This window comes from Gopherus flavomarginatus, unplaced genomic scaffold, assembly GCF_025201925.1.
Source record: "Gopherus flavomarginatus isolate rGopFla2 unplaced genomic scaffold, rGopFla2.mat.asm mat_scaffold_2611_arrow_ctg1, whole genome shotgun sequence".
Lineage (NCBI taxonomy): Eukaryota > Metazoa > Chordata > Testudines > Testudinidae > Gopherus > Gopherus flavomarginatus.
Genome location: NW_026114930.1, coordinates 17,009 through 29,739, shown reverse-complemented (window position 1 = coordinate 29,739; position 12,731 = coordinate 17,009). Strand labels below are relative to the sequence as shown.

The 12,731-nt window shown below is 39.8% G+C and overlaps 1 long non-coding RNA gene across 1 annotated transcript; it reads left to right on the top strand.

Moving 5' to 3' along the window:
- Positions 1 to 387: 387 nt before the first annotated feature.
- LOC127042109 (uncharacterized) lies at positions 388 to 738 on the top strand. Its single transcript, XR_007771857.1, has 3 exons — positions 388 to 460; positions 549 to 603; positions 684 to 738. It is a non-coding gene; the product is annotated as an uncharacterized LOC127042109 (long non-coding RNA).
- The last annotated feature ends 11,993 nt before the right edge of the window (positions 739 to 12,731 follow it).

Sequence of the window (12,731 nt, the reverse complement as noted above, 5' to 3'; positions counted from 1 at the left end):
TTTTTAACTTACTAACAATGTAAAATAAGTTTTGTAAAAGTTTAAGGTGGTTTATTTTTAAATTAGCAGTTTTGTTTTAAAAACCAAGGCCATATAACAAATTTAAAAAATACAGGTTGCAGTTTTAAAAACTTTTTGGTTACAAAGCTGTAAATAGGTATATTACCATTTACAAAGGCTTTTTATTAACTGTTTAAACACATTTACTATAAAAAACAACATTGTTAGCCATTAAAGCTAAAGTATTTGGCGCCCCCCAAAACTGCACCCGCCTTTTTTCCTAGAAAAGTGCCCTTTACACACCCTGTTTTTTTTAAAGAATTTTGGGTGTGGGGGGCAAAACTTTTTTTTTTAAAAAAGCAGGTTTAAACCTATAAATAGGGGAACAAAAAACTAAACAAGGCTGTTAAAGAAATATTGCTAATACAAGACTTCTACCGTTATGGGAAGCAACAACATGGTAAGAAACCTTACTATAATTTGTATGGGCCGCCAAGATATTATAACAGCGTATGCTTAGTAAAGCCAACATTTTTTCTTTTGAATAGGACGAGAACTTTTTTCTTGACATTCCAGATGCCGCGCTAGAAGCTTTAAATTTTGGTAAGCCAATTAATATGCTACACAAGTATAATTTATTTTTTAAGAAAAAAGGTTTTAAAAAATTTTATTTTTTAATTTAGAACAAGATGGAAGTCAAAACCACCCAATAGGTTTTCCTGAAATTACAGAGGAAGGGTGTGAACTGTTTTTTAAATATGTGGTTTTTTAAAATTGACGTTGGAAATAGTGTGCATTTTAGGGGTTTGTTTGTTATTGTTAGGAAAAAAACTTTTAAAGGTTTTACTGTACAAAAGCTGCGTTGTACAGCCCCAAGGGGGGGAGGGGGGGGGGGGGGGTAAAACTAAAAGAGCGCTTTATTTTGTACATTATACTTAAACGCGGTTTTTAGCCCCTTATTGCAAAAAACGTTTTTAAAATATATATATTTGGGGGACATGTTTGTTGTTAGTAAAAAAAAAAAACCCCGTGCTAAAAAACATTTTTATGTGTATCGGCAGACTTATCAAGCGTTATTCCTCAAGAAGAAATGTGAAGGGAAAGAGCGCTTAAAGGGGCCAAGAAATTTCCCTCTGAGGCAGCTGCAGTTGGAAGCAAGGGTATTAAGCACACCGATTTTGAACAGCCCTGCACGTCCAAATCCCTCATTGCCCAAAACCCGCAACCTTTAAAGAGGGGCAAAAAATTTCCCTCTGAGGCAGCTGCAGTCGGAAGCAAGGGTATTAAGCACACCGATTTTGAACAGCCCTGTACGTCTAAATCCCTTATTGAACAAAACCAGCCGGCATTAAAAAAGGCCAAAAAGTCTACCTCTAAAACAGCATCCGTTTTCAGGGCGGGGGAAAGGGGCTCAGACCCCCCGCTTTTGAACCGCCCAAAGCTACCTCTACAACTTTCAAAAACCATGGTAAGCGAGGCGGAGGCGGTAAAGCCCCTCGTTTTCAACAGACCTATGCCTCCCCGACCCAATCAGCTTTAAAAATAAACAACTCTGTAGAAGGAACCGTGTCTAGGGGTGGGTTCGAGCAGGGTGAAGAAGTTAACCCCCAAGCTTTCGGAACCCGCAAACCCCTGCTACAAATAACAATCTTCCTGTGGGGCTGGCCGCATCAGTTGCTGCTTGTAACGAGCTGTTTAGTGTTTGTTCATCTTTAAAGCGTTTAATAGATAAAAAGTTTTCAAAGCTAATTCTTGAGGTATTTCAAAAACAAAATTTTCCAGAAGAAAGGGTTGTTTTAGACCAAAAAATAGCAGACACCCGGGCACTAATTGAAAAGGTCGAAAGCGCGTTAAAGGGGGAAGGAAGAGGGTGACTACACATGAAACCTAAAAATGTAAAAAGGGGTTGGAAAAAAAAATGGAAAAAATCTAAAATGTTAAGAAGGCTTTTGGCAAAAAAAATAAAAAAAAGCCAAAGCTATTTTAAAAAACAACCCCCCAACCAAGAAAGGGAAATAGACCCTCCCACCCCTTCTTCTTCTTCTGAAGGTCCAGATTTCCCCGCTCCTGATACACCACCACAGGTGTATTTGGAGCGTGTAAGACACTGGATAAGACCCCGAAGAGAGTTTAACGCATATGAATATTTTCAGGAATTTCGTTTTGCTAATTTGGACAGAGTAACGGGGTTCACAGAAGCCATGGCGGCCATCGACATTGCTATTCAAAATTTGCTAGATGATATTAATAATCAGGTGGGTCCTGAAGATTTTGTACAGCTACGCTTAGATGCCCCGGGGCTAAATCACCCGCTCTTTTCTTTACGGAGGCCTTGGGAAAATTTAAACGCCATAGATTTTTTAAATAACATCGTTAATGTGTTGCAAAGTAATGCAGAGATTGTGGGGTCCGGAACTTTACGCCTGGTTGTTACAATTATTAGAAACAGGCTTGGTGGAGTTGGGTCTGTAAGACCCCTAAAAACTATTACGTACAGTAAAATTATTGAAAAAAAAAGAAAACATTTAATTGATTTAAATAATCAGGGTAACAACTTATGTTTTGCCGGTAGCGTGCTGGGTCTTTTATCAGATAAAAAACTTACAGATGCCCAGTTGTTAGAGGGGGCCAAACACCTTCATCAGGAGTTGGGGTTTTCGGACCAAAAAATGATTAGCTTGACAGACGTGAGCTCTTTCGAAGAGCGCTTGGGGGTAGCTATTACCGTTTTGTATTATGAAAATGGAAATTGGTGTTTTTTTACAACTGGGGGTGTACAGCGTTTCCAAACTGTTTTTGTTTTGTTACATAACAAACATTTTTACGGTATTTTAAATATTAAGCCTTTATAGGCGCCCCGTATTTGTGCAACTACTGTTACGCTCCCTATAGCCACAACACCAGCACGCCTGTAAAAACCACTGCCGTACGTGTAATAGCGCCGAGTGCCTCGAAGTGGCCGGTGAAAAAAAAAGATGCCCCAGCTGTAAGCTGTTTTGCAGGTCTGACGACTGTTTAGAAAGGCACAGCGCTTTGGCGACCAGCGGTAAAGTTGATTGTAAAAACAGAATTTTTTGCGATAAATGCGGCTTCTACACGGTTAAAAATCACCAGTGTAGAAGCAAAAAGTGTCCCCAGTGCCATCAAAAAACAGACAAACATAGAGGGTCACGAGTGTTATATGCGTAATATTTGGTCTCCAGAAGAGGGAAAGGATTATGTGTTTTATGATTTTGAATGTATGCAGGAAACGGGGGTACACGTGCCAAATTATATTTATGCTTTGCATTTAAATAAAAAAAACTAGCTGGGAATTTAAGGGGGAAGAATGCATTAGCGAGTTTGTTTTAACCTTTATAGACAAGCGCTTTAAGGGATACACTTTTATTGCTCATAACGCTAAAGGTTACGATAGTTATTTTATTCTAAGGCAGTTAATTAAAGAAAAAATGGCTGTTAGCACCGTAACGCAAGGGGGGAAAACTTATTTGCGTGACGGTGGTAAACTTAGCCATTAAATTTATAGATTCTTTAAATTTTCTCCCCATGAAACTTAGCAAGTTACCCAAAGCTATGGGGTTTGAGGAAGCGAAGGGGTACTTTCCACACTTTTTTAACACCGTTAAAAATCAAAACTATGTGGGACCTATGCCCGAAATAGAGTACTTTGGAGTAGACTACATGATGCCTGAAGAAAAAAAAGAATTTTTAAACTGGTACCAGCACAATCGCCAAAACAGCTTTGATCTTCAAAAAGAACTACGCTATTATTGTCAAAAAGATGTTGAAATTTTGCGAGAGGCTTGCGACCGGTTCAGAAACGAAGTTATAAAAATGACCGAAAAGCAAATTGTTAAAAACCCCGGAAAGGATAATGAGGAAGTGGTTACTAAGTGTATAGATCCCTTTCAGCACCTCACATTGGCCTCGATTTGCATGGCCATGTACGGTTTAATTTTTTAAAGCCGCAAACCATAGCGCTTTTGCCGTTAGACAATTACCACAACAGCAGAAGAGATATTCCACGCCGGCCATTCAGTGGTTGATGTACGTAGCCCACACTGAAAATATTTACATTCAACACGCTTTGCAGGGTGGCGAGTTTAAAACTGGGTCCTATTTTTTGGACGGTTACGCCATTATAGCTGGTAAACCCACGGCCTTTGAATTTAACGGGTGTTTTTTTTCACGGGTGCCCCATTTGCTATTGCGAAAATGATTACAACCCGTTGCTTAAGGCAACCTACGGACAGCTGTACAACCGAACCATTATTAAGGCTGAATTTTTAAAAAGCCAGGGGTTTGAGGTAAGGACCGTGTGGGAACACGAGTGGCAGGCCATGCTAGCAAACGATAACCGGGTGGAAAATTTTTTACGAGAAAAAAAGCTGCCACAGCCTCTGGTTCCTAGAGACGCCCTTTACGGTGGTAGAACAAACGCCATTTGCCTTTATTACAAACCGCTGCCCGGGGAGCAGGTTCATTACTACGATTTTACCAGCCTCTACCCATTTGTTAACAAAACTAAACAGTACCGGTGGGACATCCCGTTATTGTGTATGAGGGTTTTGGGGATATCGGCCAGTACTTTGGCATAGCCAAGGTTAAAGTGTACCCTCCAAGAGGTTTGTATTTTCCCGTGTTACCATACAGGGTTGATGGTAAACTAATGTTTCCCCTGTGCGCCCTTTGTGCAGAAACAAAACAAAACAAAACTACCCCTGCGGGCACAGTTGAAGGAGAGGGCTTTAACAGGGACTTGGTGCACAATAGAGTTGGTGGAGGCTTTAAACAAAGGGTACAAAATCGCTGAAATTTATGAAGTCTGGCATTTTAACCGCTCTTCAGATGCCCTGTTTTCAGACTATATTAAAACACACCTAAGACAAAAACAAGAGGCCTCGGGGTTTCCTCACTGGTGTACGGACAAGCTTAAAAAAGAACAGTACGTTAAAGAGTACCGTGAAAAAGAAGGTGTGTGTCTGCGTCTAAACAAAATTAAGGTAAACCCCGCCAAAAGACAAATTTCAAAGCTGTTTTTAAATTCCTTGTGGGGAAAATTTGGTCAGCGAACAAATTTGACTAACACTAGTATAGTAACGGACCCGGACGAGCTCTTTAAGTACGTTTTTGTACCTTATTACGATGTGTCATCGTGCGAGTTTATCGATGATGATACAGCCGTAGTGTCTTGGAAGTACGCAAAAGAACACTGCACCCATTCCAGCAACACTAACGTGTTTATAGCGTGCTTTACCACCGCTTATGCTCGGTTAGAGCTCTACCGCTTGTTAGATCGTTTACAGCAGCGGTGTCTTTATCATGATACGGATTCTGTAATTTTTGTAAGTAAAGAAGGGGAGTGGAATCCCCCCCTAGGGGATTATTTAGGAGATTTAACTAGCGAAATACCCCCAGATGAACACATTGTGGAGTTTGTGTCCGCGGGACCTAAAACATACGGGTACAAACTGTCCAGCGGTAAAACCTGTATGAAATTAAAAGGAATCACACTTAACTCAGGAAACAGTGAAAAAATTAATTTGAAAGCTTAAAAGAACTTGTCTGGGATTACCCCGCGGGAGAGGACCCAAAAGAAATCGTAATACAGCAGCCAGGAATCGTAAGGGTAAAAAAACACTGGTTAATAGAAACAAGAACTCTAAAAAAAACCCAAAAAGTCATTTACGACAAAAGAGCCCTCGAGGAGGCTTTTAAAACTTTGCCGTACGGGTATTAATTATTATGAAAAACCACGTTCAGTTTGTTCATCCCTTTTCCTGTTTGCTTTGTGGGCCCTCAAATTCTGGAAAATCATATTTTATAAAACAGTTGTTAGAAAATGGTCATAAACTGTTATCATGTATGCCTGAAAATATTGTGTGGTGTTATAGCTGTTGGCAACCGCTGTATACAGAGTTGCTTGCAAAAATTTTCATGTATTACATTTTTGGAAGGTTTACCTAATACTTTTAATGATGAACATTTATTTCCTAGTAATAAAGTGAATATGGTTATTATAGATGATCTAATGGAGTCTGCTTCTGACAGTGGTGAAATTGAAAAAGCCTTTACAAAATACGTACACCACAAAAACTTAAGTATTATGTACATTGTGCAAAATATGTTTTGTCAGGGAAAAAAAAAGCCGTACAATTAATTTAAATACTAAATATATGGTTCTTTTTAAAAACCCCCGCGATAAACTACAAGTCACCACTTTGGCCCGGCAATGTACCCTGGTAAAACACAATTTTTTTTGGAGGCTTTTGAGGACGCTACCAAAGACCCCTACGGGTATCTGCTGGTGGATTTAAATGCTTCAACGCCCGAAAACCTCAGGTTAAGAACAGGTCTTTTCCCCCCAGACTGGCCCTGTGCATACACCTTTAAAAAAACCCATAAAAATAGTTATTTTTTATTAATCCTCCATTTTAAAAAAAATCACCTCCCGAACAAACATGTCTTACCGTGTGCAAAAAAACCTGGCTCTTTTAAAATTTCTTATCAAAGCCAAGCCGCAACAAGAAAGGCTATTCTCTGTACGGCGTCTGACGACCTAGTAGCGGCCATCTCAGAAATAGCGCTTAACACTTTAAAAGGAAACATTCCTTTAAAACCTCGACAAATAAGCATCCTTAAAAAAAAAACGAAAAATTATTAAAAAGCTAAGCGATAAAAAGCTATCCCTGAAAAGAAAAAAGGTTATTGTAAAACAAACTGGTGGCTTTATTGGCCCTTTGTTAAGCTTTGCACTCCCCCTGCTGTCAAGCCTTTTAATTAACAGATAATGGAATACGCCGAAAAAATGTACCTTGTTCCTAGCCACCAGTTAGAACAAATAAAGCGGGCTTCTAGCGGTGAAGAAAATATCAGAACCACAACCAGTCGCCAGTTGGATTCAGAAATGAAAGACATTCTTCAAAGAACCGGTTTATCCGACTACGAAAAGGCTAAACTCTACGAGGCGGTCCTGCAAAAATACCTGGTATTGGCCAAGCGTGGTGAAATGGAAAAGACTAAAATAAACCTTTTTTTTTCCCCTGAGCAAGAGCAAGAGCAAGAGCAAGAGCAAGAGGAGTTTCAACCTCCTAACGTTCAGGGGGATGTATCGGACTTTGTTATTCAGGAGGTGTTGGAGGGGGTAAATCCTCGCTATAAAAAAAAAGCTGAAATATTGTTAAATAAGCTTAAACAACGTAAAGATGTGTCTTCTTGGGCTGATAATGGCCGTTTTGTGTACCGGGGGAAGGCGATTGAGGGGTCTCACATGCTTGATTTAGTCAGGGGGGGTAACCGGCTCTTATTCTTTCGCTAACAAGAGGGCTCCTAAAGGGTGGCATGTTTTTATGAAAGCCTTGGCAGAGCTAAACGTGCCTACGACCGTCGTAGGGCATGTTACCAATAAACAATTTTTAGAGCGTCTAAAAATAGGGCTAAAGCCGGTCAAGGCCACAAGTAACACCGCCTCTTTTAAAAGCGTCCCTGTTAAAAAACGAAAAATTGACTGGTTAACAATGTAAAATAAAAAACGTAAACAAAATTAAAAATTGTGTTTTATTGATGCAGCTCTTTAAACACACGACAAGATAAACACGTTTGAACATGTTGAAACATGCTTAAAACAGGTCTGGGCATGCCGGGTCTTTTTCCTTTTACAAATCGCACCACCAAGCGGTCATTTTCTGCTAAATCATCGGAGTACAATTTTAAAATACAATCAAAAGATAAACCCTTATTACGTTGTTTAAAAAAAAAATCCAATGATAACCGCAGGTTACAGCTAGGGGGTCCTGTAGTTGTCTCTGATGAAACACAACTTTATCACAGTTACGGTTTAAAAAAGTCATAATAGACTTAGGGAAAAAGTTACTGTCTGGGGAAAAACCGTAGGAGTCAAAAAACTCGCCGGGCCCCCGTTTCGGTAAATAAAGGGCCAGCCAATGTTCCCCGGGTAACTTATGGGGGTGGGTGTTAACAATAAGCCCCAAAGGTCTTCCGGACACAAAACTTTTCGGAAGCAAATCGCTAGAAAAAACATCTAAAAAAGAAGGGTCCTTTGATAAAATATCTCGTAGCTGCACGGTGTTCATGATTACATATAGTCAAACAGAACGTTTCTTCTATGATTTACTTCGAGCACGTTATCAAAAACCCCATACACTATCATGTTAACCGTAGAGGGCAAAGCCGTTGCAAACCGAATTTCCGCTCTCAGGTTTCCAGTTTTAATTAAAGAATAATGGTCGGCGCACTCCTGATCCGGGGTCAAATCAAAGGCGTACAGCGTATAGCCCTGGGCAAATTCATCGCGGTTAATTAAGAGCGATCGATCTTTTACATATTTTCCAGTAGCCTGCACGAGCTGCATGTACTCTCTCACGCAGTTTCCATTTTCAAAATCGGGTTGTAGGGGTTTTGCTGGCACCTGTTCGCCATCCACATACAAGGCCACAAAATTAATGTTATAATGTTTAAAGTTAAAAGGGTTTTTAACGTAGCTGCCGCTGAAGGCGTCGTTATCTATAAAACCGATTACTAGCTGCTTGGGTAGCTGCCCCAAAAAAAGGTTTTCCTGGTTACTGACACGACTGCCGGCCGGTATGCTAAACACCTTTATGCTTACCCGGTCTACGGGGTACTTAGCGTTGGCGGTCATTAAAGCTTCAGCGTGCCCCAAACGAACCCCCGGGGTTACTTTTACACGTTTTACAAACAGGGACGCCGAAATAATGTGTACTTTATAATTCTCGTTGGCAGTGCCGCTCATAAGGCAAAAAACATCTTTGCTACGTGTTAGTTTGATTTTTAATCCACGCCGTTTAGCAGTAGTTTTTCTTGAAAAAACAAATCGCTGTGTAAAGGTCCCAACAAATCCAGTTTCCTGCTGCCGGCCGTTAGTTCGGCCCTGCGTATAAACCCCTCATTGGCCTGGCCGACCAAAAGGGTGCTTTCGTGGCCCCCTGCCGTGTCTTTATAAAATCCGCCTGTCGAAAACTGAGTAGCGAGGGTGTCATGGCTGTAGTTTAAAATTAGCTCTATTAAGGCTCTGTAAGGGTAACAATTGTTGCTCTGGCTAATAAGACGATCGCCTAAAGTAACATCCAGCTGGTTAAAAAGAGTGGCGATGGGGTAGTTTGTTAGGGCCACCCGGGCACCATCATCAATGTCTGATCCGTCTTCTTTTGTCACCTTGCAGCACACGTACAGCAGCGTGTTGTTAAGGTCTAAGTAATGATCCCCATGTCCCGAAATAAAAAATTCAAGAGGGGCATTTACCGTTAAAGCGGCCAAAGGAGGCACCTCTACATAAAAGCTATTTTCAATACTGGTTTGTGTGGGGGCTATTTGAAATAAATCCAGCTCCGATTTGGTGCATTCGTCAGAGCCACAATGAATAAAAGCCATTTTAAAATATATCCCTTTTATCGCTGGTAGCGCGACGCTTCCTCTTCTTAGGACGCCTTTTTGGTATATGGCTAAGACCTCTTCTCACAGCTTTTTTTTTTTAAAGGGTCTAGGTGGGCCTTTAAAGGGCTGGCGCAACGCTGCTCTTTTTCTTCTCATTACCACTAAACCGGAACCTTCCTGTGCTCCTATTTTGTTTATAACTGCGCTAGATACGTGGTTTACGACGTCTCTGGTTATATTTTTCGCGGCTGTTTTCATGTGGGGTTTAATAATGTCAAAACCTCTTTTTAAAAGTGGCACGGCTTTTCTAAAAAGGCTGCGAAATATTCCTCCTAAACCTGCCCCGTACATAACGGGTAATCCTTGATATCCTGGTAAGCCATAGCCAGCCTGGGCCTTGTAGTAGTTTTCTATACAAAAAAGGGGTCCCCGTAGTTTTTCATAGTTACCATTCTTCAGCTTTTTTGGGACGCAAATGTAGTTTAACAATTACCTTTCCAAAACTAAATGAAACGTGTTTATTTTGATCCGTCTTTATTTCAATAGTAATGGTTCCGATGTGCTGCTTACTTACGGGGACGTAATGCGGTTTGTCATACGTTATTGTAACAAATTCGTTGTTGCTACCACGGATGGGAACGCAGCGCAACAGCGGCACATAGTAGTCCCCCACTAACTGATGTTCCACTATGTCGGTGTACACGTATAAAGAGTTAAAACCCCCCGTAATGTCTGCGGGGTACGGTGCAATCCTACACGGATGATTTGAAAGCATTCCCAGTATTGTTGCCAATTTACCACCTGTGGAAAAAAAGTACTTTCCATCGTTTGGTTTTAGCTGAACCCTTCTAGTCACAGGGTTGTAAATAACGTAGGCATTTGGTTTTTCGGCATCTTTGTCTATATTCTTGTTGATGACTTCTATTAAATGGTGAATGCTCGAATAATAGCCGGCATCCATGTAGTAGGTTCGAATTTTTTTTTCCGATGCTAACGTAAATGCTGTATCGAAAAGAAGCGTGTTCCAAGAGTGACAATAATGAATTTCCGATAAAGCGACATCCCACCGCCCTATTAAATTTAAAGGCTTGGCTAGTTGTATTGTAAAATTGGAACTAGTATTTTGAGGAAAAGCCCCCGCTGAGGCGTTGCTTGGTAATGTCATATAAAAACTTTGTTCAGTCATTTTTTTATTAAAGGTCCTGCACTTGAGACGCTTTAACCCAACTATTAAATTTTTTAGGCCAACCTTTCCATTTTACAAAGAAATATTTGTTTCTTCCCCGACCTTTTTTTTTTAAAATTTTTTCTACCTTGTAAACTCGGTCCTGGTTAGGGTTTACTTTTTGTAATTCTTCAGGATAAAAAGACCCCACAACTTCCTCCCCTTCATAATCTTGTAATGCATACACCGGTCTTTGTCCTCTTAATAAAACCCCTGACACGATAAATATTTCATCGGTAAAGGTTTGCTGATAGCCCTTTTCAAAAGTGCCCTTCGTTTTAGATACTCTTACGTGATCCCCTTTTTTAAAAACCACACGTTGCCTCTTTATTTTAAAACTACCCCCGTAGACGGTTTTCCACACGCTTAGCGCATTAGCTTCTGTCACGTCAATTGGGCGCCCTCTAATAGTTCTGTGATAACTTCTGTTGTAACCGTCTATGAAGGCCTGCAGCACATCAATGTAGCGAAAGGTGTTACGGGCGGTAAAATACCTCCACATTTTTGATTTTAAAGTTCTGTTAAACCTCTCCACAATTCCCGCTTTAACTTCGTTATTGGTAACAAAATGGTGTACTCCATATTGCTTAAACAAATTTTTTAAAGCTTTGTTTAAAAACTCTTTTCCTCGGTCTGTTTGTAATTTTTGAGGCACGCGCCCCTTTGAAAAAATAGCTTTAAACGCCTCTGCCACCTCTTTTCCTGTTTTATTTTTTAGGGTTACCGCCCAGGCGTATTTAGACAAAATATCTATCACTGTTAAAATATATTTACGGTTGTCATTGTCTTTAGAATAGGCGGCCATATCAACCAAATCTGCCTGCCATTGTGTATCCACATTAGACACCACTGTTTTATTTCTTTTAAATTTAAGCCTTGCAGGTTTATGTAAAGCGTAAGCATCTTGATCCGCAAGCCAAGCGGAAACCTGCTTTTTGCTTAAGCTTTTACGGTGTCTTTTAGCGGCCTGAAATAAGGGTGTTATGCCCCCAAAACTACCAACTTTTTCGGGTGAGTAATAAATTTTTTTTAGCAGCTTTGCCATGCTTACCCCGTCTTGCTTTAAAACACTGTATACACAAAAGTTTGTTTCTGCTTTTGTTTTTATTTAACACAACAACGTTTATACACATTTAACTTTTAAAGCGGCAGTAAAGTAATACGATACAATTACATACATTTTTAACGGTTAAGCAAAATAATATAAAAACTGTGATACAGTTTCTTTTAACAATGCATTTTTAATTAATATATATTTTTTAAGCCTCTGGGGTCACAACCTTGCATGTAAAAAGTTTTATAATCCATTTGGCGAACTCTGCTACACACCGCTCGGCCAATATAGGGGGCCACCTCTTTTGACAGATCTACCAGCAAGGCCACCGGGTCAGATGATTTTCCAACCTCCCTAATCATTTTAACAACTTTGGTTATAGTTTCAGTGGTTATGTTAAGCTTTTTTAGTTTGTAGCCTTCAGCTATAATTACATTTACCAGCTGGGCCGCGTTCAGTTTAGAAGAAATACGTCTAAGCTGGTAAAATACTTCTGAGCGATCCCAAAAAATACAAGGGTGACTAAAAGGGTTGGACTTATTTACAGCGCAGGCTGCACAGTTTTCCAAAAGTTGTTTTTTCAAACAGTGGTAAAAGGCTTTTACTACAACAGCTCTAACAATATCAACCATAACTGGATCCTCTTTTTCTTCACCGCTTTTCTGGTCACTCTCTTCACTTTTTACAGACTTTTTTTTAACATCTTGCTTCACACAAAAACAACAGGTACATATTACGGCTGTTCTACTTAGAGACCGCCTCTTTTCATCCTCTGAAGATGTCTGTTAAAAACATTGTAAAAACATATTTTAAGTTTTTTGATGCAAAAATTTTAAAATAAAAAAGCCTAGAGTTTATTTGTGCTACCTCGGTCGTACCCTCGTCTGATTCTGAATTATCATCATCCTCGACTGTCGCACCGTTGAACCCCATATCATCTTCCTGTTATTAAACACAAAACATATAGTTTTATTTTACCACTCTTACATATGTTTATATTTATATATTTTTTAAATTATTTAAGTAATTTTTACCTTGTAG